General features: G+C 42.2%; 2 long non-coding RNA genes across 3 annotated transcripts in view; one reads left to right on the top strand and one right to left on the bottom strand.

Moving 5' to 3' along the window:
* Window positions 1–8,452, top strand: part of LOC137518614 (uncharacterized) — a 221,861-nt gene extending 213,409 nt beyond the window's left edge. The window contains exon 3 of the long non-coding RNA XR_011020861.1: window positions 8,282–8,452. This is a non-coding gene — a long non-coding RNA (uncharacterized lncRNA). The remainder of the gene's footprint in view (window positions 1–8,281) is intronic.
* The window catches only part of LOC137518612 (uncharacterized), a 113,999-nt gene that overhangs the window by 70,120 nt on the left and 20,246 nt on the right, over window positions 1–23,633 (bottom strand). The gene's annotated exons all lie outside the window — the stretch shown is intronic.

Here is a 23,633-nt window from a genome sequence, read left to right as displayed (position 1 = left end):
TACACAGAAGCAGTTTCCTATTAATTTTTGTTTGTACAAGGGAGACATCAGCTCATCTCAGTATAAGGAAATCAGGGACATAAATAAATAATTCTAAATTCCATTTTTGTATCTCAAAAATCAAAATAACACCTTAATGACCTTAGCAGTTTTCATAAAAACAAATATATACTGCACAACAGGGTGTGCTGCCCTCTTCACTATCCTTAAAAAACAGTTTATAGTTATCTCACAAATTTATAATGTACACAGTTCTCCTCTACCAACCATTTGGTCGAATATAATATGTATCAGGCTTAATACAAGATCTATAATATTCTGGAGAATATATCTTATAGGAATACAACGTTTATAGTGCTGTAGCTTCTACTACAGACAGGAGAAGAGTTAGAAACCACCACCACAGATATTGGGTGCCATCAATCCTTACCGCCACTGTTCCATACAAGTGCAGAACTTGAGCTTCCCAAAAATGGCTCCGCTCCCTCAGTTCCTCAAATAATTTCTCTAACACACCTTCTTAGCCCATATGCAATTAACTTTTTCTCCTGAGTTTTTTCCTAGGAGATAATTTTTCATCTTCTATTTAAAATAGCTTTCCAGCACTTTGCAATTGACAAGGTACAAAAAGTAGGTGAAAAAGTACTATCAACATTATTTTGAGTATTTTCTTGCTTGCTAGTGGTTTAAAAAGGATTTTATTCACAAGTTTAAAAATATCACCTAGGTCCTAGGAGAAACCCAGGGATAAAAAGTTTATTGCATATGGGCCCATGGCCCCTATTACAGTGAGTTCACTTTTTCTCCTACTTTTTTTCCTAGATTCTTTTTCATCTTCTGTTTCAAATAACTTTTTTCCAGCACTTTACAATTGAAAAAAGTACCAAAAAGAAGGTAAAAGTACATGTCACGGCTATATCGATTTGACTCCGGCTTTGCAACAGAATGGGTAACGCTTCCAATTTATATATATTTACATATTTCAAGTAAAGTAAAACCATGGGCTCTGACCCAAATCTTTGCACCAAATACCTCCGTGGCACAGGAATATGGAGAAACAAAAAGGCATATAGACATCCACTGCAGGCAAACATAGTTTGGCGAAAAAAACGCCTAAAGATGTCCGTGGCATATGGAAGTGAGCATTTGCAAATGCCTATAGAGCAGTTTAAGGGTTAAATGAATGCAAGTGTTATATGTCTGTGGCTTATGGGTCCTTATTCAATTACTTTTTCTCTTAAGTTTTCTCCGAGGCGACATTTTCACACCTTATCAATGAAATGCCTTTTAAAGCGAGGGTTCACGGTGTAAGTAAAAAAAATAAAAATACTAATCCACTTACCTGGGGCTTCCTCCAGCCCGTGGCAGGCAGGACGTGCCCTTGACGCCGCTCCAGAGGCTCCAGGTCTTCTCCGGTGGCTCACCCAACCTGGCCAGGCCGGCTTCCAGGTCAAGCTTCTTGTGCGCTCCAACGTGCGTCTCACGCCATCGCGCTGACATCATCGCGCTGACGTCATCGGACATCCTCCAGGCTGTACTGCGCAGGCGTAGTAGTTCTGCGCCTGCGCAGTGCAGCCTGGAGGACGTCCGAAGACATCAGCACGACGGCGTAGGACGCACATTGGAGCGCACAAGAAGCCCAACCTGGAAGCCGGCCTGGCCAGGTCAGGTGAGCCACCGGAGAAGACCGGGAGCCTCCGGAACGGTGTCGAGGGTACGTTCTGCCTGCCACGGGCTGGAGGAAGTGGATTAGTATTTTTATTTTTTTTACTTACACCGTGAACCCTCCCTTTAAGCCACCAGCAAACAAGAAAATACTCCGAATCATTTTAACAGTACTTTTTCACCTACTTTTTGGTACTTTTTCAATTGCAGAGTGCTAAAAAAATTGTTTATGGGCCGGTGTCCAATGGGTGCCACATTGGACATGGCACCCACGCTGTTGCGCAGCCGAATGGCTATAGCCGTGCAATGTACAACTATGAGGAGTCGAATGCAGTCTGCGGAAAGATGCAACCAACATTATTTGGCTGCACATGATTCGGATGCATCCTAATGATTTCTTAACCTCTTGAGGACTGCTGGGCTAAACCCCCCTAGTGACCAGGCTATTTTGAGTAAAATTGGCCACTGCAGCTTTAAGGCCAAGCTGCAGGGCCGCACAACACTGCACACAAGTGATTCCCCCCCCCCCCCCCCCTGTTCTCCCCACCAACAGAGCTCTCTGTTGGTGGGGTCTGATCGCTCCCCCCATGTTTATTTTCATCAATATTTTCGTTTGTGGTTTTTTTTTTTTTTTTAAAAGGCTGTTTCTTTAAACCCCATCCCTCCCTCCCTCCCTCCTTCCCTCCCTCCCCACAGCCAGCCAATTACGGCGATCGGCTGTCATAGGCTTCTGCCTATGAGAGCCGATCGCTCTCTTGTCCCCCAGGGGGACAGCCGTGTCACACGGCTGTCCCCAGTGCAGCGCTGCTGCTGATCGCAGCGCTGCACAGGCTAAATAGATGGCGATCACGCCGTCTAACAGTCTCCCGAGCGGCGATAGCTGCTCGGAGACTGAAGGCGGGGCGGAACTCCGCCCCCCAAGCAGGAGATGCGCGCGCAGCCTGCGCGCGATCTCCTGCAAAACAGAGCCCGAGGACTTTACGCCAATCGGCGTTAGGCGGTCCTGGGGCTGCCGCCGCGGCCACGCTCATTGGCGTGACACGGGCGGCAAGAGGTTAAATGGACAATCACCATTTCGGCAAACTCATGAATCCATGTCATGCCCAATGCATTCTACCATTAAAGTACAAACAGGAGACAGCACATGCTTGGAAATTCTGAAATCTCAATATATTTTTTAAAGACTGAGCTTTTCGCTCAAATTATGATTTGTAATGATTGTGAAAAAGAAAATTAGAAATGAATGACAAATAGGAGCTTTTCACTAGGGTTTCAATGTTTATTCTGAAAGACAATCTAATTGTTCCCTCTTGTATCCACAATTAAGAAAAAGTTTTTGGCTGGAGTTCAACTTTAAATCTGGTGAAACATGCAAGCGTGTACTGTAATTAAACTGCAAGTTTATTGGTAAATGTATTTAAATATCCTTTATCTGTAAACACAAAATGTCGCTATCTCCGTATATACACTAACTGAGTAAGCCAGTAGCATCCAGGGAGGCAGAATATCTTCAGTCAGGATGAGAGCATCATAACAGAGTCAATGTGAATACATAAGCACTTTTAAAATGGGATTGTTTTGAAAAACAAAATGATAGCTGCACAGTGTAATTTTAGGCTATTTTCAAATGGCTTTATTTGAGAAGAATATCATATACTCTAGACTAGAGTGACTCACCAACTAAATTACCATTCTCTGTGTTTAACTTGTTAAAACATGATGGGAACACTGCCATTAGGAGATTTCCTTTCAAAAATATCTGATATAAGATCAAAGCTATCTGTGCATGCTGCCTAGGCAATAAGGATTAATCAGAGCCCCATCCTGCTATTTGTAATAAAAATAATATACTCTTGTTCATGCCCATGACTCTAAATCTGCAACATGAAAAATAAGTTTATAAGGATATTTGTTTAATAGTAAATTATAGTTTATACCAGGTAATATTTTACAGTTAAAAAGAGACACTGAAGCGAAAAAAAAATTATGATATTATGATTTGTATGTGTAGTACAGCTAAGAAATAAAACATTAAGATCAGATACATCAGTCTAATTGTTTCCAGTACAGGAAGAGTTAAGAAACTCTAGTTGTTATCTCTATGCAAAAAAGCAATTAAGCTCTACGACTTTCAAAGTCGTGGAGAGGGCTATCTGACTTTTATTATCTCAAGTGTTATTGAACTATTTACTGTTTCTCTGCCAGAGGAGAGGTCATTAGTTCACAGACTGCTCTGAAAGAATCATTTTGAATGTTGAGTGTTGTGTAATCTGCACATATTATAGAATGATGCAATGTTAGAAAAAACACTATATACCTGAAAATAAAAATATGAGAATATTTTCTTTGCTGCTAAACTTCTAGTAATTGTTCATAGTACACAACCAATTCATTAAATCATATTTTTTTTTTCGCTTCAGTGTCTCTTTAAGCAAGAAAGATGTTGTGTATATGTAGTCTGAATGCTCTATAGATTCATAGTTAATCATAAATTACACCCAGTTAATACTTTACAGTTAAAGTGTACCCAAGATAACATGTGACGTGATGAGATAGACATGTGTATATACACAGTGGCAAGAACACAAACACCTATGCTGTGTTCCTTTTCTTTTTTTACCTGCCTGAAAGAGTTAATATCCAGCTAAGCATCTTTTCTCCAGTCTTGGACCCTCACTAATAACAAATGACAGTTATAAAACACTTTGTTAAGCAGATAACTGGGCTTCTGACTGCAAAGGATGGATAAAAAGGTCAAAAGTTAATATATTTTCCCTCTGGGACGCTTTAGACAATATAATTGAGCAGAGTCAATAAAACATTACACCTACTTTGTAAATGTTTATACATAAAATAATACCATGAAATGTCAAAAAAAAAAAAGGTCATTTTTAGGAGTAGGACGACAGATTTGTCTCATCAGTTTATTTTCATGTCGGATTCTTTTTAAGCGAGAAGGATGTTGTCTATATCTAGTCTGAATGCTCTATAGATTCATAGTTGTAGTAATCATAAATTATACCAATTAATACTTTAAAGTTCAGCAAGAAGGATTTATATAAATATATATATATATATATATATATATATATATATATATATATATATGTATTGTAAATGCTCTATAATAATTAGAGATGACCACACAGAACCAACTGAGCCTAGATCTTAAAATGTACCAGAGACGAGCGCTGTAGCTGATTTTTACTTACCCGGGGCTTCCTCCAGCCCCATAAGCATGGATGTATCCCTCATCGTCCTCCCGCAGTCCTCTATTAGCTGGCAATCAGCTCCAGTATTCAGCTCAGTGACATCAACAGGGGGCCTTCTGCGCATGTGCGTACCTTCTGTGCAAGCGCAGAAGACCCCCGATTGACTTCGCTGAGTCAGACTGGACCCGACTGAGCCAAATACCGGGAGCTGATCGCAGCTTAACGGAGGACTGCGGGAGGACTGCAGGAGGACTGTGAGGGATGCATTCATGCTTATGGGGCTGGAGGATGCCCCAGGTATGTAAAAATCTGTTAGGGCCCTTTTCCACTAGCAATCGCTAGCGTTCGCGCTGAACGCTAGCGTTTGCGATTCAGCAAAAGAAAAAAAATTCCTGGCGATTTCCCGACGTTTGCGATTGTGATTTTGCTATGCTATGCACTACGTAGCAAAATCGCGGCAAAAATTGCTCCGCGGCGCATTCGCGATTAAGTAAAAAACGAATCTCGGTAGTGAAAATTACCTACCGCGATTCCTATGTTAAAAAGCAAACCGTAGCGATTTTAAAATCACTAGCATTTTGCGGTTTTGCGATTAAGCAGTCGCAAACACTGTAGTGGAAAAGGGCCCTTACAGTGCTTGTCTCTAGGTCACTTTAAAGAACCACTTTTGTGAAAATTTGTAAAATTCAAAATACACACATTTAAAATGTACATTTCTTTCTAAATAAAATGCGCTATAAATGACTTCTTTTTTCCTATGTGGCTGTCGCAGTAGGTAGTAAGAAGCTGACAGATTTTAAACTAGTGTATCTTCTCATGGGAGATTCTCAGTGTTATCTTTTTTTTGTACAAAAGCACTGCCTGGAAAGGATTTATACAAAGATGCCAAACAGCCTCCCTACTTGTCTTAATGCTATTTTGGCAGATGAGCTGAGCAACTGTTGTTCAGTTTCAGTAAGTACTTTTGTAGTTGTAAATAAAGAAATAACTGAGAATCACCCATAAGGAGATGGACTAGTCCAATACCTCTCAGATCTATCAGTGTTTCACTGCCTGCTGTGTGTGACAGTGACATAGGACAAAAAGTATTTTTAGCACATTTTACTGAGATACATGTACATTTTATATGTATGTATTTTATAATTTTTCGCAATAGCTTTCCTTTAATTAGATAACATGGTCTCCTAAATCCAGATTATCCTAAACCTTTGGGAGTTCCCTTCAAAACCATTCATGCCATTTAGTTTTCTTGGTGACATCACAAGCTACCCTTATACCTGTCCATCCCATCAATTCTATTTGTGTCATTAGGTCCAACTTATATATAGCAGCATGGAAGAATTACAGCAGATGTAATTTTGGCAGTGTATTAGTTGTGCTTGCTTGCTCTCAGGGGTGCCCGGGGTCTTAAGACCTACTCCTCATGTTCTTAGTGAGGGTTTTTCATGCTTACTACTAGATTGTCAGTATTCTGTCTAATATTGTATGTTTTTGAAAGAGTGGGAGCAAGCACAAGAGAACTCAAAAGTGACACCAGTGATAGATTGCATTAGAGATTTCACCAACAGATCCAAAACTGGCAAAAAGTAAAATGACTGAACTTCAGCCACTATATACAGTATACATATGGGTGAATGTAAAATTCAGAGTAAAGTACCATGTTTGAGGAATAGTTCTGGCAACAGTAATACTAAATGTTTTCAGACTCAGTGGAATTTCTAACTGCATAGTACAGGGGTGTCAAACCCAATCACTTAAAGGGCCAAAATCTACAACATGGTCTAAGTCAGGGGTCCCCAACCCCCGGTCCGCGGCCCACTGCCGGGCCGCAGGATGTGCTGCACTGGGCCGTGCACATGATCTGATTTTGCAGTGCACGGAAGCTACATGGAAGTAGCGAGCAAGTCACTGAACTCAGCAGTCTACTAGGAAAGCAGAGCCGTTTGCAGCCATTGTTACTGCTGCCACCTGGTGTCTAGACAAGACAAGACAAGACAAATAACATTTATATTGCGCTTTTCTCCTTGCAGACTCAAAGCGCCAGAGCAGAGCAGCAGCCACTAGGGCGCGCTCTATTGGTAGTAGCAGTGTAAGGGAGACTTGCCAAAGGTCTCCTACTGAATAAGTGCTGGCTTACTGAACAGGCCAGGCAGAGCCGAGATTCGAACCCTGGTCTCCTGTGTCAGAGGCAGAGCCCTTAACCATTACACCATCACTGATACTGATGTGTCTAATTTGTATTGCAGTATGCTATCTCTCTGTGCGGACACTTGGTGGCAGCAGTGAGGATGACTGGGACACTCTGGTCTCCTACCAGCCACAGAGTCTACACGGAGGAAAGCAGCTGGTGCAGGAAGCTTTTGCAGGAAGAATGGAAGGCTTAGGGAAGGAAGTGAGTGTGGGGAGGAGGAAAGGGTGGTGGGGAGGGGAAAAGGCTGGAGGTTACTGTGCCAGTAGATAGGGAAACCCAGACAGTACCCCCTCTCTTTCACCACCTGTCACACCAAATGTACCTTGTACTGGTGGGTTATGCAGCAGACGCATCTTTTCCAAATTGGTGAGGGTGGTAGTTAGGTAGGGATGGTGCTGCCAGGACTCTTTTTATATAAGGACACTGACACCCTCCCCTATATCAGCAACATCTCCCCCCCCCCCCTTCCCAGTCAGTCGCATGCACCCCCGGTCCCTGGAAGAATTTCCTGACGCTGAAGCGGTCCTTAGGGTTTCAGTCAAAAACTCTGTCACCAGTGTGCTCCTTTGGACAGGAAGGCAGTGGGCTGTCTTTCATTTGCTGCTTAAAATAATGGACATTAGAAGATAAAATGGCTAGGAGAGCCGCATTCGGCCTGTGGGCCTTGTGTTTGACACCTGTGGCATAGTAGAACACTCATTGGGGTTGAGTCACAAAACTTAAAAATAGAAAAGGATTGCACATCCTCAACCTCGTTATGCTTGCCTATCAACTGCATGGTGCAGGAGTGACATCACAGAAGGCTAGTCTCTGCATCAAAAGTAAACAATAGTGTCATCACTCTGTAGGTAATGATAACAAATGCAAACTTTATTCAATACAAAAAGTGGATCAATAGGACAATAAAACCAATTAAAACTAATTGAGGCTCCTCACATGTAGGCACGGGACCACTCATTCACAGTCCACTCACCCACACACTGGTACCGGTACCACACAAATGTGGCATCCTACAAGTGGAGAAAGGGAGAAGAAGAGAGAGGCATGTAGCGTGTATGTGGCTCACGTATTGTCACGCCGTTATTGCTCACGGAACCAGGGTCATAAAGACAGGCAGCTTATATTGTAAGATATATCAATTTTCACCTGCAGATACGCAGGACTTGCCAATGCATTGTACCTTACTGCCCAATATCTCGCGTCTTCTGTGCAGAGCTCTTCACCGGGACTAAACCCATGTATTGGGGAGATACGGCTCCTGAAGGCTGTCAGCATGCACACTGGGAAACCAAAGACCTCCACGGGCTTGGGTGAGTATGGAGCACTCTACTCCTCAACGAGATGTAGCCCGCCCAGCTACGCGTTGTGCCCACCTCCTACAAGCTTCAACTGGGTGTGAGTCACAAAATGTACCTAGGTAATTATTCCTCCTTATTTATTTAACTCAAGATAGATCTCTTCTAATCTGAATGTCTTGACTCATGATTTACCTCTCCTTACCACAGGAGTTACCTCTCCTTATCTGTCTTAGCTTGTCATTTATCTCTCCTTATATGTATTAACTTATGATTTACTGTATAAACTCGTGGATTAGCTTTAGATAAGCCCATCTCTGCACTTTTGGCCTAAAAAATGCAGCAAATGCACTTATCTAACAATAGGCCACCTCTAATGTGTAAACCTATCCCCCCATGCAGAGCGTGCACTGGAAGCATGCTGGTAACCATAGCAACCTGTCTTCACTTTAGCTTTAATCCTCACTTCTCCTCAACGCGTACATCAAAAAAGGGCGTCGGGAAAAAAGGGCGCGGGGAGTAAACAATAAGCAGTAATACCGTTTATAAAACTATTGTGTTGTATTTCGTTTAATATCCCTCCTTCCTTTCCCTGCTCCTTTTCATTAAACCCCCCTCCTCCCTTCCTTATACAGATGTCCTCCACTGTTTTTTTAGTTTTTTTTAGTATTCTAAGTGTCGCCTAATTATTTATATTGATCTTGATTGATCTATAAGTATACTCTGTATTCAGATCTTCCCTAGAGCATCTGGGGCCTAAGTGAACATGCTCTCTGTCTTTAGCCTGCATGTTATGAATGTTTAGATGTATATCTAACTGTCATGTCCCTGCTCAGCTCGCACTATCACCATTGTATATATGTCATATATGCTAGGTGTTACCTCCTCCTTCCTTCGTTTATGATGACTGGTGTTTACATCCCCATCGAGATATGTTCATGCATTGCCATGGCGATGGGGGTGTATACTATTCGATTAGGATATGCCTTGGTCTCCACCTCCTTTGTGGGAGATCGATGTATTGTGGAGAATGTGTGGGCGGCACTGTCCAGTGACATGTCCGCCCACAGCGTTTTATGCGGAAGTCGAGCCGCGTTAGTGACGCGGAGAGTGAGGGACACCTTGCGGAGAACGTATGGGCGGTGTCAAAGCCCATCCGCATTGTATGCATAGACTTGGCCGCGGAAGTGACGCCAGCGGCCCCGTGGAACGCAACTCCACCCCTTTCCTGACGCGTGGAACGCAGATAGCGTCCACCGAACATCCAGGAGTGTGAGGGACTTATCGGGAGCCCCGAGACCAGGATTTTAGCGGTGATGAGGTGAGGGAGGAGGGGGACAATGTCCCCAATGTTTACACTACATGTATCCTGACAAGGAGTAGATCGTAGCCCTGCTGATGGTGATGGGCTTGGCTGAGAGGGGTGATCCCCTCCCTTTCCTGCCTCCTTAGTATAAGTATGGCTGCTGAACACGGCGCATTTAGCTCTGACTGGGGCATAGATATGGGGGGCATTTTTTGATTTTAATTCTGTGGTGATGTGTATGATGTATAGCACGAATGTAACATATGTATAGCACCTTCTGAAGAAGCCTTTGTGGTGAAATGTGATCTCATTAGGGTTTTTATGTACAGCACAATGCACATTTTCTAGCACTTATTGTAAATAGCCTCCCTTAGAGGGTGTGTATAGGATCTTTACAAACGAGGGGTTAGCAAAGGTGATTCAATATATCACAATATGCAACCACACTCAGGTCCTTACCATCCTTAACAGTGATTATTTGAGTCGACATGTGGGATAGCTACACCCCACTCATACACTATAACTGAGTGGAGGGGGATCAGCCAGGACCCCCACAGTGTACGACCCTATATACCAAATTCTGGTTGATCACTGCCTGATTAACATTTATACTGTGTTACAGTTTTTAGTACTACTATTTAAGATAATCGACAGGTATATAACACCTGATGCAATACCAATAGGGCATGTCATATTGACATATGTGTTTGTATTTCGTTTACAAATAATGTTTTACAAATTTAGAAATCATTAAAGGAATACTATCGATGTATGCATTTATTTTTAAATGCTTTATGTTGTAGCACACATTAGGACAAGTACTAGGAGCAATTTGATTCCTCACACAGCTGTTCCTCTCAGCTGTAAAATCCTCCGTCAGTTTTGGCGTCAGTGTTGGATACAAAACGTATCTAATACTGACGGCTCCCAGAGGGATAGACCATGTCTCTGCACAGGGGAGTTGCTATCAACTCCTCTGTTATAGTTTAATTATCACCTTGCTGAAAGAATCTTGTTGATATGGTGGTAAGGGGTTAAAGAATCTAGCAATGTGTGTTTATTATCTTTGCTTCTCTTGACTGATAAAGATACTAATAATGCTAATTGTAAACAGTGGTCTGCCCCTCTCAGCAGCTTGTAAAGTGGATGCAGCCTGGAGTGAATCACCACAAGCAGGCAGCCAGGCATCCAGTCTGAGTGGAAACACAGACTAGTGTTATAGCTAGTTATATTCCAGCAATATTACAGCTCATTTAGTTACCTGTTACCACCTCAGAGGCGCTCACTTCTGCATCTAGACCCATTGAGTTATACTCCTGTTTGCCTGATGAAGCAGGACCACACCTGCGAAACGCGTTGCACTAAGTGGAGTTAAATAAAACGTTTTTTGTATTGATATATTGTGACTCAATTCAGTTCTATATTTTTGAGGGAGGTAAGTCCACCTGAACATCCCCCTCTTTTAGACGGTTTTTAAACATTTTTATTCTACTCTGGCGCCTCTGTACACCAAGCCTTGCTGTTACCACCTCAGATCAGCCTATTTCTCCTCATGACTCCTGCATGCTGTGAGAGTGACACAGTGAAATATATTTGTGAGCTGTGTGACAGAGTAACCAAGCAGCTCAGGGTGACCCAAACTACTATGAGCTGTGTGAGAAATGAATTTTTAAGCAGGGATAGCGAAAGAGAGACCTGGGTGAATAAATAAAGTGCCCCTAGCACTAGTGGTAATGTGTACACTAATATAGAGTACTAGCCGACCCGCGGCGTAGCATACGCCGCATAAGAGGGTAGAGGGTGGGATGGGGGTATTGGGCACAGCGGCAGGGAGGGGGGTTGGACCCCCTCACCTGGGTCCCCATGTGCGCTCCCCCTCCTGCTTAAGCACAGTAGCAGCCGCCACTATTAGTAAGAGGCAGCGGGCGGGGATGACTCACCTATTCCGTGTTCCATCGTGCGTTCCACTGTCGTCACTTCCTGCAATGACGCACACTGTATTAGTGTAATTTGCCTTTTTAAAACAGAAGGAAATCTGCAATAATTCAGGTATAAGTGAACATTTGTGGTTACCCACAATGCACTGCTACTAAATATGCAAATTACCCCTTTTCTCCCTTGGTAAGCCAAGCAAGCATCCAGAGCCGCTGGTGTATAGCATACTTCTTTACATTTTACACAGTCATATCAAAACCACATGTAGACAGCCTGTTTCAGACTTTTGGGCCTCATCAGTACATGGCAGGGATTGATACGGCTGTATGAGATAGGGCTTGGACCAGTACAACAGAGTAACCAAGCAGCTCAGGGTGACCCAAACCACTCGGAATGTATAAAGGGATAAAAGGGACCAAAAATACCTCCTACTAAAAAAAGCAAAGCTTGGTGTAATTTGCCTTCCTACAACAGAAGGAAATATGCAATAATTCAGCTATAAGTGAACATTTGTGGTTACCCACAATGCATTGCTACTAAATATGCAAATAATTCCTTTTCACCCTTAGCAAGCCAAGCAAACACCCAGAACCACTGGTGTATAGCAAGCCTATAGCTTTACACTTTTCACATCCATATAAAACCCACATATGACAGCCTGTTTCAGACTTTTGGTCCTCATCTGTACATAACAAGGATTGATATGGTTGTTTGAGATAGGGCTTGGACCAGTACAACAGAGTAACCAAGCAGCTCAGGGTGACCCAAACCACTCGGAATGTATAGGTGGATAAAAGGTACCAAAAAGACCTTCTACTAAAAAAATCAAAGCTTGGTGTAATTTGCCTTCTTAAAACAGAAGAAAATCTGCAATAATTCAGCTATAAGTGAACATTTGTGATTACCCACAATGCACTGCTATTAAATATGCACATTATTCCTTTTCACCCTTGGTAAGTCAAGCAAGCCTATAGCTTTTTACACAGTCATATCAAACCCACATGTAGACAGCCTGTTTCAGACTTTTGGGCCTCATCAGTACATGGCAGGAATTGATATGGCTGTATGAGATAGGGCATGGACCAGTACAACAGAGTAACCAAGCAGCTCAGGGTGACCCAAACCACTCGGAATGTATAAAGGGATAAAAGTGACCAAAAATACCTCCTACTAAAAAAAGCAAAGCTTGGTGTAATTTGCCTTCCTAAAACAGAAGGAAATATGCAAGAATTCAGCTATAAGTGAACATTTGTGATTACCCACAATGCACTACTATTAAATATGCACATTATTCTTTTCACCCTTGGTAAGTCAAGCAAACCTATAGCTTTAAGTTTTACACAGTCATATCAAACCCACATGTAACAGCCGATTTCAGACATTTGGTCCTCATCAATACATAGCAGGGATTGATAAGGCTGTATGATATAGGGCTTGGACCAGTACAACAGAGTATCCAAGCAGCTCAGGGTGACCCAAACCACTCGGAATGTATAGGGGGATAAAAGGGACCAAAAAGACCTCCTACTAAAAAAAGCAAAAGCTTGGTGTAATTTGCCTTCCTAAAATATAAGGAAATATGCAATAATTCAGCTATAAGTGAACATTTGTGGTTACCCACAATGCACTGCTACTAAATATGCAAATATTTATTTTCACCCTTAGTAAGCCAAGCAAGCATCCAGAACCACTGATGTATAGCAAGCCTATAGCTTTAAATTTTACACAGCCATATCAAACCCACATGTGACAGCCTGCTTCAGACTTTTGGTCATCATCTGTACATGGCAAGGATTGATATGGCTGTATGAGATAGGGCTTGGACCACTACAACAGACTAACCAAGCAGCTCAGGGTGACCCAAACCACTCGGAATGCATAGGTGGATAAAAGGTACCAAAAAGACCTTCTACTAAAAAAATCAAAGCTTGGTGTAATTTGCCATTTTAAAACAGAAGAAAATCTGTAATAATTCAGCTATAAGTGAACATTTGTGATTACCCACAATGTACTTCTATTAAATATGCAAATTATTCCTTTTCACCCTTGGTAAGTCAAGCAAGCCTATAGCTTTAAGTTTTACACAGTCATATCAAACCCACATGTAACAGCCTATTTCAGACATTTGGTCCTCATCAGTACATAGCAGGGATTGATAAGGCTGTATGAGATAGGACTTGGACCAGTACAACAGAGTAACCAAGCAGCTCAGGGTGACCCAAACTACTAAGAATGTATAGGAGGATAAAAGATACCAAAAAGCCCTCCTACTAAAAAAAGCAAAGCTTGGTGTAATTTTCCTTCTTAAAACAGAAGCAAATCTGCAATAATTCAGCTATAAGTGAACATTTGTGGTTACCCACAATGCACTGCTACTGAATATGCAAATTATCCCTCTTTGCACTTGGTTTAATATGACACTACTTCTTCTTCTTGCTTGGACCAACCCCTTCTTCTTGCTTGGACTGGCCCTGGGGGCAGGGCGCTACTTCTTCTTCTTGCTTGAAGGTTGAGGCACTTACTCTATTATATATATAGATTAAAAAAAAGTCATTTCAATCGATAGTATTCCTTTAAATAATGTGTATGAAATCGCCAATTGTGAAAACGTTAATCTTCCCTGTTTCAAAAGTGAAACTTATAATTACGTTTGTTAAAAAAAACGATAATATATGTTTAATCGTTATAATTGTATATTATTGTGAATAACCTTCATTTATCATTTCTTCTTATAATAAAATCTGAAAATATTGTTTATAACGATGATATAAATATAACTACGTTCGTAATAAGTGTTGTAAAACATTAGTAAGTATTACTAAAATTTTACTAAAACTATACCTAACCCTATTCTCACACAGAACCCTCTCTGTACCTATCCCTAACCCTAAAACCCCCCTGGTGGTGCCTAACCCTAACCACCCCCCTGGTGGTGCCTAACCCTAACCATCCCCCTTATTGATCGCTTTATTATGTGGATAATAATGTTTTACAAATAGTGACTGTAAAAATGTATTGCAATTTACGTTACGTACTAATCGCTTTATTTTGTGAATAATAATGTTTTACAAACATTAAGGGATAACATTTTAAATAATTTTATTGTGTGGATAATAATGTTTTATAAATAGTGACTGATCGCTTTATTTTGTGAATAATAATGTTTTACAAACAGTATTGGAAACAATTTTAAATAATGTTTTAGTTAACCTCCTTGGCGGTAACCCCGTGTGTGACACGGGGTAAGCCGCCGGAGGGTGCCGCTCAGGCCCTGCTGGGCCGATTTACATAATTTTTTTTTTCAAACACGCAGCTAGCACTTTGCGGCCGATGCGCCGCTACCCGCCGCGATACAGGCCCCCCCCCGCATACCCCTTGCGCAGCCTGGCCAATCGCGGCCAGGCTGCGCTATGGGGTGGATCGGGATTTCCTGTGACGTCACAACGTCAGCAACGCCGATGACATCACTCCGTTCGTCGCCATGGCGATGGGGGAAGCCCTCAAGGAAATCCCGTTCAAAACGGGATTTCCTTATGGGCAAGCGGCGCCGGCGGCGATCGGTGGGTATGGGGGGACGCTGCAGGGAGGGGGGAAGCATGTAGCTAGCGCTAGGCTAGCTACATGCTAAAAAAAAAATAATTTGAAAAAAACCCTCCCGCGGCCGCGCAGCCGCATTTATCATACCGCCAGGGAGGTTAAATACAATAAATATGTTTAGTATTTTTATAAACGTTATTCGTCATGGGCGCATTTTCTAAACTTAAATCATCACAAGCACAGTTATAAAACATTAAAAATCTCTGGGCGCCATTTGTAAAACGTTAATAATCTCCGGCGCCCTTTTATTATGGGAGTGAATTGTGGCACCCTTTTTTTCCACTAGCTGCCGGCGCCCTTTTTTCCTGTTACCCTACTCAACAGCTTTCTAACTAGACCTCCAGATTCACTATCATGTGAATGCAGAGAGCCTGTAGCTCCAGTAGTGAGTTACAGAGCTGCCAGGGAGACACAAGGACTAGTGATAGAATGAGGAAAAGTAGCTATATTTTCCAGTGTGTTTCCAAAGTGCCCTCTGCATACAGATGCCATGCACACAGGCCTGTCAACTGCAGATAGAAGGTGTTTTACACAAATTGCTTAAGTTGTGTCAGCAAACATCCAATTTAATAATATTCTGAGATGGGGAATTTAGGAGAAGTAGATGATTCTTTAAACATGTCTTGGATTTGTTGAAAGTTGTCTGTTGATATTTGGCAGAAGTCAGAATCAGAAGTGGGCTGCAAACTTTAACAGGCAATATTTAGAAATTCATGCCAGGGCTGAATGATCAGTTATGCTTTACAGTGTTCTGTAATGTTCTATGGCTACAATGAATCTTAGCAAACCAGGACCATAGGGAAAGGGGATGTAAGAGGAAATTGAGGAGTTATAGCTGTAACATTACCCCTACATGAGCTTCTAGTGTGGTGGTTTCGCCTACTGTTCCCAGTGGTTAATGAACCCATGAAAACACCAATGACAGGAATATAACAGGCCCAGGTAAACCATTTAATGGAGGCAACAACAACAAAAGTGGACAGCAGATTAAAAACAGCAAAATTACATAATGTGGAGGACAGATTGGACTACTGACAACATTTTCCCTGAAAAGATGAAGAAGGCCCATATACATACTTAATGGGGACCGGGACCTGGTCCCTCAGGCGACGTTGCATGTCTGAGACCATGCACACTTGTTATTGGCGTGCAAGTGAGCAACATGTTCTGTTGCATGTGAAGGGGAGTGGAGTGACATGGGGGTGATGTCACGTGGCGGATGGGGTTAGTGTGGAGAACAATGCACTTAGCCATTGCTCGGCAGAAGTGACCCACCAGGATGGATAGCTGGTTGAGAGGGGTCAGTGGCTGGTGTACACTTGCTGGATGCACTGCAGAGGTGGTTGTTATCAGATGTGGTTGTTACAAAGCTTTAGGCTCGACCCTATTGACTGATATTAATGCATTTAAAGATTAACTCATACTAACTGCAAAAAGGTGCTAATAAAATGCTAGAATCTTTGAGGTAAAGAGAAGGATGAGAGGTTTACAAAAAAAATCTACAGAATATTATACAATAAGTTAGTACAGTATCTTATATTGGCAATTTAGAATATCACAACAGAAGATGTAATATTGAAATTAAAAGTCTGCCAGATAAAAAACTAAACTATTTTTAAGAACCCACTGGAAAAACCAGATAGCTGCTGTGTGGAAACAGAAAGAGCTTACAGAGTATGAAGCCCCCACATACAACAATCAGATAAGCCAAGAGATGTGGTAGGCAGGCTCCATTATGTCACTGTGAAAGAGGAAACAATGCAACAGGCCAGAAAGAAAGAAAGATCAGATCAATTTTCAAGGACGTGAAATGTATTTATTACCTGATTTATCTAGAAGAACACTATGACAGAGCAGGGTCCTTGACCCAGTCTTAGATAAATGAATACACAAGGACCTCATGTGCAGATGGAGATTCTCCTTTCAGTTAATTGTGAGAAGTGAGGGTAGGACAATATATGTGAGGAGACTTGAAAGTTTGCAAAAATCTGTAGCGATGTCACAGTAGATTTGATAACAAAGAACTCACTAAACATAATTCTGAACAACAGAATGTCATTAGTTGATTTGATATAAATAATTAGGACAAGGCAGAGCCATTTAAGATGTAGATTTGAAAGAAAAATGAAAAATATTGCACTTTGGGTAAATTAAATTTGTTTCCATTTGTTGCTATACATCATGCTGTTCCATTTTAACTTTTGATATGGAATAAAGAGCTTTTATTGAGACGGTGCCGACTCCTTTGGAAACCAGCTACAGTGCTGCTGCTGGGCCAAGGGCTGTACACAGTGATAACCTCAGTGATTAACCCCTTCCTTATCACTCCACTATTGTTAATTCATTAATGTGTTAGTGTGCACCAGTTAGTATCTTCTCCTCTGCTGTCTGTCACTCTGCACTTGTCACGTGACACTTGGCAAGTGCCACGTACCACGTCCGTCATGCTCCTGGCTGGCACACGTTACACCTGCTGCTGCTGTTGCATTGCCTTGCTCCTGCTGCCTGTGCAGCTCCCACCGCCAGGACAGGGTGCCACAGGCCACTGATACCACCTATATTTAACCCAAAACAAAATTGCAGCATCAATTTTTGGAGGTGTCTTGACTGAAAACTGTCATGTCCCAGTTGTGTGGTTGGACTTTGGACACAATGTGGGCTGCACGACCGCTGTCTGGAATCTAGGCCTAATGTTAATTGACAGTCATTTTTTTTTGGGGGGGGGGGATTCGAAGTCCCCACATCATCAATTGTGTTTCCCTTTGCAAAATAATGATGATACATGCCTCATTTACCCTCAAAACCCCTTTTAAAGCTATTTAAGGGGCACTTCCGGTTTTTCTATCCAGATATCCGAATAGGCCAGATATCCGCGGATAATGCGACCGGATATCCGCATTCACGCGGATATCTAAAAGGCCGGATTCGGATATCCGAGCCCAATCCGGATATCTAGGTATCCGGATTGGGGTCAATTCGGATTTAAAAAAGTACTATCCGAGCATCACTAATGAATGCACATTTAAAGAAGATATAAAATAGATTGATTAAAAGGGCATGTGGGAGTGTTGTATTTAGTAGGGGGTAGTATAAGGGATTTCAGGGGCAAATGCAGGATTTTTAAGGGGGGGGAGATTCCTAAAAGGTCCAGAAGCACTTATGTCCCCGAATGCTTCCGAAGACAGGTGGCTCGAAACTGCCCATGCACAAAAGTGCGCTGGCGTATTACGGAGCTGCCTATCTTTGGAAGTACTCAAGGACACAAGGGTTTCTGAGGGCTTCTGGAAGCAGCAAATTTGAATGGGGGACAGCACTGGAACAACCCCCCAAGAGAGGAACAGGAGATAGACTTAGTTTGGACAATTCAGTGGAATATGCCACATAGTGCCACATAGGGCAAGCGATAGCCATATGATGCAGGGATATATGCATCTGCAGAAGATGTCGGCGCTGTATAAATTCAAAATAATAATAATAACATTAGCATCTGTAAATAAGCTACATATCAACTCAGAGGATGGAAACACATTTCAAGTCTTACAAACCAATTCCAGTAGAAGGTACATATATCATCAGTATATAGATCAGTACATCAGTTCCAAGGGTTGAAAAGGGACAAAAGAATATGTCACCAAAAGACCTGTTCCTCTGTAAAAGGAACAACTAGTACCCAGTTTTTACAAAACTTTCAAAGTGATAAAAAGGGCTCATTCACACTAGGCAACGCATGCATGAACGCAATTTCATACATGCATTGCAATGTGCTTATTTGCATAGGTCGGCAGCTTCCACTCTATTAAAAAAAATGCATGACAATGTATATGTCGTGTGCGATGATGTTCCCGGCTAAGTTACAACGCAGAACACATGAACGCAAACTGCAGTGTGAAGGGTAACATGAAAGTCTATAGACTTTCATGCTACCTGCATTGCAGGCGTTATGTGTGGTGCTGTCTGTCATGACTCACCGCACATAGGGCCTGATTCACAAAGCAGTGCAAACTGTTTGCACACCAGTGAAAAGCTCTTTATCACGCCTAAACTCTGTTTAGGCGTGATAAGAAGAAACTCGCTCGAAATTCCCGCACGCAAAGTTTTGCACGCGCAGTCGTGCAGCGCACAGCGCGGTGCACACGATGCGCCCATTAAACCCTGTGGGCGCTGCGCGTGGAATTGCGTGATTGTGCGCGCAAAATTTTGCGCGCGGGACTTTGCGCGCAATAAACAGCACAAAGCGGTGCTAACTCAGCAGTGCAAAGGTAATCACGCCTAAAGTCTTTTAGGCGTGATAACTGAGTTATCACCGCTTAGTGAATCAGGCCCATAGTGTGAATGAGCCCTAAAGCAATACCAATACCAACTGCCATCTAAATAGTATCTTCAACAATGAATAGACAAACAAACCCTTGCGGTTGTGCTGGGCCTTTTAACACCTAACTTTACAACACAGCATAGAAAGAAAACATATCTCCACATTTAATGTTCATATCAGAAGACACACTTTTTGTCACAAAGGTGCAATTCATGGCAGCACGGATACATCCAGCAAGCACTAGGGGAAGGGGGAAAACAAGGGTGAATGAGGGATAGAGGAGGAGTGGAGAGACTAAGATAGAGCAGAGAGTTATCTGTATTGCAGTCCCACATCACACAGAGGCTACTTGCCTGTAATTTGTCTCCTGTCCCTGCCAGCCTCTCACACAAGCTGCAGGCAGCCCACCTGAAGTTTAGGGACTGTCAAAAACTTTTTAACCTGTGAAATACCTTATATAGCTGTCCACATGCAGTCTTTACAATGGTGAGAGCGCTTGCCTGCTTCAGCGATTTCAAGGAATTTTTTTTAAAGGTACAGGAGTCTCAAGGGGGTATTCCAGACATCAGTAATCCCCGGCTGAATGCGCCAGTAGGTTTCTAGGGTATGCATTATAGTCACAGTTTGATTAATAATCTAAGAAAGTCTTTCTTAATACTAGGTATTGGCTAATAGTTAAATATCAGGGAAGCTTTATGGTAGAGGTGTTTTAGGGGATTTTATGTGATTTCAAATTACAGTTCTTAACATATTTAACATATAAATGTTTTTAAATTAAGTGCAAAAATGTAGTATTACACTGATATTCAGACCACATATTTAAGTGACTTTCAAGTAAGTGTATGCTGAAAAGTAATGTATATTCAAGATGTAGGTGGATTGAATGGTCTGATGTTGAAATTATCAAGGGTTCATCACAAGGGGGTTAGAACTTTAATTCTGACACTGTTGCTTTGACCTGTGGAAGTGGGTTACCCCCATGAAACACATTGTCATTTATTTTATTTAAACATATTGTCGTGGTCTGCATCTGCAGGTATCATCATGAACTCTTTGGATGAACTTCCTATGTTTCACCAGCAGATGTCACCAGTCTCTTCAGGGATTATACAGCCTGAACTGCTCTCTGCCCACCAGCAGAGGTCTCTACTTCAAGAACATTTTTTGTTGCAGAATGCTAATGAGGGCAGGTCTGAGATCATATGGACTTTGTCATCTGACCTCCCAGCACACCATACAATCAGCTTCAGCAGACTAGTTCACTGCTAGTTCATCAAGCCTGTTTCCTGGTCCAGATCCCTTTGTTGTAGCCTTCCCTGCCTTGCTCTTGTTACCTGTTGTGTATGACCTTTTGCTGTTCCCTGACTAATCTTTTGCCTAGCGATTTTATCACTGTATGATTCTCTGGTTTGACCTTGCTTGTATGACTACCCGTTACCTGTCGATATATGGTTTAGTTGCCTTGTGTATGTATATATTGTATATTGTTTGTGTGTGCATATATATTAACCAGGTTCCAGGGTTTAGTGTGCACACTAGTGATATATACTTAAGGCTGCCTTGCATTTTCACTATATGCAATGAGCAGTGTATATATATCTCTGACTACTACTACTAGTCCTGTGTATGGTTTCCTTTGCAGTTGCATATTCTCTTATTTAATTGCCTGGTTTTGTGCATGACGTCAATGTACATTTGATGCTATTTGCTGTTGCAATAAACCTTTGTTATTCTTACCTTAATCCTGGTCTGAGTCTGTGTATTTCCACATTAGTAACAAACTGCATTTCTTGGAATTCCTATGCACTGCACGTTACGTTTTATGTTACCGGTGCAGAGGTATCGTAACACATATTATTATTATTATTATTATTGATTTATAAAGCGCCAACATATTCCGTATTCTGCATATACGCTTGTCATCTTTTTTAAAGATAAGTCACCCCTCACGTTCAAGCACAGGTCATCAACAGTGTCTGAAGAATCAGAAAGGTCAGGTAACAGGAACAGGGGTTGCTCAGAAAGCACAGCACCAGACAACCTACCAGTAAATAAATACTAGGAATGTGAGTCATTCACACCTGCACCCCATGTACTGACTCACTCACATGCACATACAAGTTGACTGCCAAGTGGGAGTAAAGGAAACCACACTAAATGGTAGTAAAAGGTCTAAATGTAGACAGGTGAACCCAATGGAGTGGAGAGCAGGCAGCACTGGACTAGTGCATCTTTGTTTGGGTGCTCTTAATTGTTAGGGTTCTGACATTGAGGACCATCATGTGAGTTTTATCTATTTGATTGTATCTAACTTTTATCTCCTCTATTATGGTTCCATGCAAGATACTGTAGCTGTGCTTAAATAAAAATGTTAATAGCATGCACTTAATTTGCCTTCATTTTCTCCTGCTATTATTCCCATACTTTGATAATGGCATTTTTGAGTTACTGTATATGGAAGAGAGATATTGAAGAGCAGAGGTGGGCTTAGACTAAACAATACCTACAGACTTATACTTTGGATTGTAGGGGAGCTGGTAAGTCTGCTTATGGTGTAGGCCTGCACAAGAATACATTGAATGCACAGTGGTGTTTTATCATTCATCATGGACTGGACCAAAGGTTTATTTTCATTGACTTGTGCTATATTAGAGGGTACAGTCCCCTTTGACTGCTGTCAACCCTGTCATTCTTCAGAGGTTAATGCTGCAAACTGCATAGGATCAGCAGGGTCAACAGTGGTAGAAAAAGGAGTAGTTCCAAGGAAATAAATGGTGGCTGGCCCTGACACAGTAGGTGACCAAGGAACTTAAAGTGGACCTTAACTCTTGCACAGGGCAAGAGGAAAACAGAGAAATGCACCTCTCTCCTCTCCTCGAGTCACATGACTGCCACAGCAGAGATTGCACATAAGCTCATCTGAAAACACAGGAGGTTAACAATATGTCTGCTTCCATGAATCAGGAAGTAAAAACCGTGCAGATTTATTTTAGTGCAATGGTAGATTTTGGAGATGATCCACCTTACCATAGGTTTTTTTCTAGTGCATAACCAGGGTGCAAAGCAACACCCAATCCAATGTATCAGTCCAAGACAGGTTAGCACACCAGTAAAGTTTCAATGCGTTTTTATTCTTAGTGCATTTGTCAGCACGGAAAATTGACAATTGTTTCAGGGCCACGGAGAGTCCCCTTCTTCAGAAGTGCAGACATACAAATTTATTTTAGGACTTGTGTCAGCTGTAACAAAGACATTTTTGGTTTAAAGGTTATTATGGTGGTGCGTATCTTTTAGAGCAGATAGTACGTTCTGAGTTCAGGTCCGCTTGATATAGAGCCTGATCTTTACATTTTCTTATCACAAAATGGCAATGTTTTTGCCTTACAAGATACCTAAGATCCTTTATCTAATCTGCTGTTCCAGCTCAGGCCAGTTCATTTTTAACAGCTCTGAGAAGGTGGAAGGTGATGCAAAACTTCTTTTTGAATGCAGTGGCTGTCCACACTTCAATGGTGGAAATCAGATGTCCTCCTAAAGATCCTTCCCCCCCCCTCCTGAGCATATGTAGCCAGTCAGGAACACTAGTATCAGTAGCCAGAGGAACCCCCAGTATTAGATAGCCAGATGTGACCCATTCAGTATTGGCAGTCAGAGGAGTACCCAGCAATATGCAGCCTCCCCCCTGAGGTTATGTAGCCAGATGTAGCCCACCAGCATAGGTAGCCAGCTGTAGCCCCCCAGAATAGGTAGCCAGATGACCTCTGCAGTATTGGTAGGCAGATGTCCCCCACAACAGGCAGCCAGGTGACCCCTGCAGTATAGGTAGCCAAATGTAGCACCCACAGAATTGGTAGCTTGATGTCCCTCCACAACAGGCTGCCAGATGACTCCTGCAGAATAGGTAGCCAAATGTAGCCCCCCAGTATAGGAAGTCAGATGTCCCCCGACAATAGGCAGCCAGGTGACCCCTTCAGTATAGGTAGCCACATAAAGTGTGTAGTGCAGGACTCAGGAGGAGAACCATGCACTAGAGTGAGAGGGGAGCAGTGAGAGGAAGGATGCATATTGCTGGAGATGGAGGAGGTGATAGAATCACTGCTACCGCTGCACATATATATTC

Source organism: Hyperolius riggenbachi, chromosome 5 (genome assembly GCF_040937935.1).
Source record: "Hyperolius riggenbachi isolate aHypRig1 chromosome 5, aHypRig1.pri, whole genome shotgun sequence".
Lineage (NCBI taxonomy): Eukaryota > Metazoa > Chordata > Amphibia > Anura > Hyperoliidae > Hyperolius > Hyperolius riggenbachi.
This window is presented reverse-complemented; position numbering and strand designations above follow the sequence as displayed.